The sequence below is a fragment of the Babylonia areolata genome, chromosome 14 (assembly GCF_041734735.1).
Source record: "Babylonia areolata isolate BAREFJ2019XMU chromosome 14, ASM4173473v1, whole genome shotgun sequence".
Classification (NCBI taxonomy): Eukaryota; Metazoa; Mollusca; class Gastropoda; order Neogastropoda; family Buccinidae; genus Babylonia; species Babylonia areolata.
The window spans coordinates 12,991,986-12,998,258 of NC_134889.1; positions in this window are offsets into that span (position 1 = coordinate 12,991,986).

Sequence of the window (6,273 nt, forward strand, 5' to 3'; positions counted from 1 at the left end):
GGCAAAAAAAGGGTTGTCCCTGACAGGATTCTGTTGACCAATCCACTTTGAAAGGAAAACACACTTGCAGAGAGAGAGAGAGAGAGAGAGAGAGAGAGAGAGAGAGAGAGAGAGAGAGAGAAGGGTGGCGCTCTCAATATAGCCACGCGCCTCAGTAAGAGCAGCCCGAGTTTTACACAGAGAAGTCTGTCTTCATAGAAGAGTAATACAATGCATTTTGTCCATTATATATTCTTTCGTTTTGTTATTGATTTATATATTTTTCCTTTATTGAAATTCAGATTTTTTTTTATATTTTCGCTGAAATATGGATTAATGTATTTTCCACTGCATGTATTTGCCAAAATGATGGGAATGCCATGTTGTCAAACAAATGATGATTTCATGGGAGAAGTGAGAGAACTGTCCCCAATTTAGTTCTGAGCATTTTTACCAATATTTCCCGTTCAAAGTTTTACAGATACAAATATAATTTTGTACACTCGGAAGCTACAACGATGTATTTCTCTGAATATCAATCATTCCACACATTAAAAAAGATACTGGTAGAACGATAAATATTCATTCAAACATTGACCAGTATGGTATTAGAGTGCCCAGTTTACAAGAAAATAACAGGCAGAATTTCTAGTATTTTTTTCACAAATTGATTTCATGTGGTATTAATATGCCAAGTTTACAATAATATGAAAAAGGCAGAACAGTGAGTATTTATTCACACATGTGATATCACAATGCCTGGCTCACATCAAAACAGTATAGTCAGAACATATTCATTCACATTAATTTTTACGTACTATTCTAATGCTTACTTTACATTAATTGATCAATAGTTAATCATTCACACCTTGATTCCATGTGACATAGAGCTTAGTCTTGTATCATAGTGTCCATTTCTGCACAAATTGATTCTGTTACATTCCATAGTTATTTTAATAACATACCTATCAACTTCATATGCCTTTTTAAGATCTTTTATCAACATCTGTAGTGTTGGTTTTACTTAAGTGATTCTACATTTGTATATTAAAAATTGGCTATCAATATGATATGAGGGGCATCCACCAGTTTTTGTTTTGTCATGTCCAAAAAGCACCAACATACGTTTGAGATCAAGTCTGTCACAATTTGGACACCTTTCTTTGAAATATCTTACAAACTCTGTCCAAAATAACTGCATGAATGCATTCCATCGATAATGTTGGGTTGTGTCTTTTTCGTCTTTACAAAAATTACACTTATTTGATAGCACTCTCATATTCATCAACATACAGTTTGTCACAAGGACACGATAACTAATTCTAATCAAGAGCCATTCTAATTTTATTTCTCGGGCCTTTCATGCATTCAAAAATGTTCTTCCGTTCAACTTTATTTTCAAAACAGTGTTCCCAATTTTCACAAGCATTTGGTAGCGATTGAAGGAATATATCCTGTTGAAGGAATGTATCCTGTTGAAGGAATGTATCCTATTGAAGGAATATATCCTGTTGAAGGAATGTATCCTATTGAAGGAATATATCCTGTTGAAGGAATGTATCCTACTGAAGGAATGTATCCTGTTGAAGGAATATATCCTGTTGAAGGAATATATCCTATTGAAGGAATATATCCTGTTGAAGGAATGTATCCTATTGAAGGAATATATCCTGTTGAAGGAATGTATCCTACTGAAGGAGTATATCCTGTTGAAGGAATGTATCCTGTTGAAGGAATGTATCCTGTTGAAGGAATGTATCCTGTTGAAGGAAGGAATGTATCCTGTTTGGTAATGCTGGAAAGAAAGGATGACGGTGGCAGAATGGACAAGACGCTCATCTGCCAATACAATGTCCGTCAGTGTGTGAGTTCGATTCCTGCTCTCACCGTTTCTGACCAGTCTGACAGGAAGACCAAACTGAGCTTCCAGTCTGTCGGAGAGCATGATAAACTGAGGTCCCATGTGTGGCACGCTCTTTCTGCACTAGAAAAAGAACTTACATATTTAGAGCGCGTTGGGTTACGCTGCTGGTCAGGCATCTGCTTAGCAGATGTGGTGTAGCGTATATGGATTTGTCCGAACGCAGAGACGCCTCCTTGAGAAACTAAAACTGCAGTACTAGTTTTCCAGTAAATGTATCATGAAAGAAATGTGTTCCCCTTGGAGCTTCTGCCATAATACTACAATTCTTTTAATGTATTATAATTCACTCCATTCTGATTCGTTAATCATTGCAATATTCGTTTCTCTTCAAAAGCTTCTAAAACAGTTTATCCAAGTAGGCATATTCCATACCTGGAACTGGATCACTAATTCTATCTTGAAATTCATGAACATTAAACAATGCTTCAATGTTATTTTACAAAGTATTTTACATAATAGGCTTTTTTTCTAACTCGTTCTTCGAAATACAAATCTTGCATTTGTCACTTAAAAATAATGGTTCCACCAAAATATGTTGTTAATCATATACATCAACGGTATCAAAAATCCTGAACAAACTACAAAATACGTCTTTCAAAAAGGGTTTACTATTCATCTTCCAACTGTGAGTGCTACTGGGCCATATTCCTGTAGCATTCCAGCCTATGGACATTCTTTTAACACTGTTTTATGTCTTTTTTTGTTGTTGTTGACTGATTGCAGCGGTTTCCCCCCAACCATATGAGTTTCAAGGATTTTATAAACGACTGAGTGTGTGGAATTTTTGCACCCCAAATTCTAATACTATGCGCTGCTACTGATCCTTTAATTTCATCTCTTTTTGTCCAGTACAAAACCGAAACACATTTTCTTTTGCAATTTTCGAATACTGTCATCCGTTGGGTTTGAAGCACTACCCATAAGTATGTTAATTTGGACAATATAAGTGACTTTAGAATGTTGTAAACATCCACATCTTAGAAGAAAAAAAAACGAAAACTCGTGAAGAGTATACTTTTCTAATAATCACAGCTCCCGTAATGCAAACGAAGAAGAAACAATAACATAGGGTATGATGAATACACAGGTTGGCAGTGTATTTTGAAAGGGGAGAGAGAGAGAGAGGGGGGGGGGGGGGAGAGAGACAGAGCGAGGGAGAGGGAGAGAATTTTTATTGTTTATACATACAGTGATCCTGCAATGATCCTTGGGTCAGCAAAGCTCATAGCCTAAAGGATGTTAGATATGAAATATAAAATTAGTTATATGTAATTATCAAATACAGAAAATTTATCATTCCTCAAACACTGTCTCACATTACACGAAGTTTCAGGAATTGTATATTCGTACACACACACACACACACACAAACTGGGGCACAGCACACACAGAACCACACACAAAATAAACGAATATCACGTGCTGAATTCTTCAGGTTAAGAACTTCTCTCTGTGTCTGTCTGTCTGTCTGTCTCTCTCCTCTGTCTGTCTGTCTCTCTCAATGGTCATTGCACACACAAACTAAGCGCAAATCACGTTCTGAATTCATGTCCACACACACACACACACACACACACTGACCTACACCCAGCTCCACCAAGAACGATCTCCTCCACCTTTTATCACAAAGAAACTGCACTTCACTGTCCAATTTCACGTTGTGCACTCATGTTCCTCAAACCAAACCGAATGGATTATCAAAACTGGCGGCGAAATCGATATACCTGTAGACGGGAGGAAGACGTGAATCATTGAGAATGATAAACATGTTTCAGAGCGCAACGTGGCGTTTGAGATTAAAGCCCTGCACTTTTACAGTACCACTGAGCCTCCTGCCCCTCCCCCACCCCTCCCCCTTCCACCCTGGCTTCACTGTGTGCGACCTTGAACAAACTGTCTTTTTGTGGTGGACGTGAGAGGAAATGGGGGTGGAGAGACCACACACAATAGCTGAAGTAAACTGCCCATCCACCCCACCCCCTCCCTCCCCGCCACCTCTTCCACTCCCAGTTGCCGGTTCCCTCCCTTGCCCACTATCACTGCAACCTATCCCCCGCCTTCAACTGTCTGCTGATTAATCCATTTATGACGTGCGCAATGCGAACCCTAATATTTTACGTGCTGTGTATGTGCAGACGCGACAAATTGTATTCAGCGGAAGCAGTGCCGTACGGGGAAAGCCTTTCGTGTCCAGCCTGGATCAACGCTGACTGACACTGCAGCCGGATCTGCCCCCTCCCCCCTTCCCCCTCCACCCGCACACAGCCTCGGGGAATGCAGATTGTTCCCTGTTCCCTTTTCAGTCTTGGAAAAAAAAAAAAGGTCTGTGGGACGTGCGGATGGCGAGTCTTTCACACGGAGCGGACCGGAACGACGGAACGACACCTGTTCGTGTCTCTGGTCATGAACAAATTCGTCAAAACGGTATTTTTGCAGGTGATATTGAAGGGTCTATCAGCCAGCCGCAGTCAGTGCTCATTTCCTTGAGCAGTTGTAATGGACTGAGTCCTGTTTCATATTCTGAACCACCGTTCCTTTCTGATATCTCGGTCCCCCTCTCTTCCATTCCACAAATGGCAGATTCCTGAAAAGCTTTATCATGGTGTATCATTCAATCTATTTCTGGATGTTATGTTCTTTTCACTTCTATAAGGGCAAAAATGAAGCAAACACATCGTGATTCAGATTTATAGACACATACACCTAAATGCACGGGAACTCATTTATTACCATCACTTCATTAACACGACATTAAAATCAAAACACTTCACGTTTCAGCTGACACTGGGTGTGTTTACCCATAACAACCAGTTTAAAAAAAACCTTAAAAGAAACGATTAAAAAAGAAGCTAGAAACACAAAAATGAATATGTCTAGAGTCTGACACCAATAATCAAACCCTGACTGGAAGGAGGAAGGTGGCAGAATGGTTAAGACGCTCATCTCCAATACAGAGTCCGTGAGGGTCTGGGTTCGAATCCCGCTCTCACCCTTTTCCCCAAGTTTGACTGAAAAATCGAACTGAGTGTCTGGTCATTCGGACGAAACGATAAACCGAGGTTCCGTGTGCAGCACGCACTTGACCGCACTGAAAAAGAACAAATTTGGCAACGAGAGTTGTTCTCTGGCAAAATTCTACAGAAAAAAAATCACTCAGATAGGTACACAAGTATGTATGCATGCACTCAAGACTTGACTAAGCGCATTGAGATATGCTGCTGGTAAGGCATCTGCCAAGCAGATGTGGTGTATCGTATATGGATTTGTCCGAACGCAGTGACGTTTCCTTGAGAAAATAAAACTTAAAACTGAAACTGTAAAGCCTACTTCTACCTCTTTACTCTGCATTGCTTTGTCCGTTTTAGATTTGAAATGTGGTTCTCTTTGAAATATGTCCAGACTTTGATTTATTTATTGCACATCCATGAACATGTAACTTGCCTTTCGCTGCTTATTCCGAGTCATCCTTACCCAACACACCCATGTCCCTTTTGTCGCATCTCAGTATTTACAGTCCACAGGGAACATCGATGGCATACTGCAAGACAGCCCCACACCACAGAGACACTATGACACTTTGACGTTGTACTGTCATTGAACACACAACCCTTGTGACAGGGGGATACAAGTAACTTTTCTCCATGTCACGCTCTATAAGAGAACGGACTAGAAACCCCCACCCAACCCAGCACTAACACACAGACACAGACTAAAATAATTCAAAGTTCACATACATTTTATTCAATCACACACTAACTTGATTAATAAAACAATAACCATAATCCCAGCTACAGTACAGTTACACTCAATGAGCAATTGGATAAACAAATAAATAAACCCAAAAAACCCCAAAAAAACTAAGTCACACCGTCCTGCCAAAACCAGTCTCAAGAATGTTGTGCACTCACAGGGCAGTTGATAAAGAAAAACTGAAACACTCCGCGTAACACCAGATGAAAAGAAAACAAAAAACAAACGATGACGTGGACGACGAAGACTGAAGAAAACGAGGACGATGAAAGCAGGTACACAATGACAGTGACGAGAGGAGGGCAGCGGGGAAAACCGCAGACAACAGACAACTGCAGCACCAATGCTGCCCGACCAACACAGGCGGAAGGACAAATGGCACAGGAAGTGGGATGCTGCAAACTGTCAACCGGGTACTACTACCCTGACACTGGAAATAAACAGACGACACATGTCCAGCAGGGCACTCCTACCCTCTGAGCTGGAGCACACCAAACACAGAAAACATGGCCACCCGCAGGAAAATTTATCCCCACGTGAGGGTGCCAGCTGGGCAAAAAGCCCCAAACCCAAACAGGAACGACCTTCCACTAAGAAGGCCGCGGGCGCAAAGCCTCAAA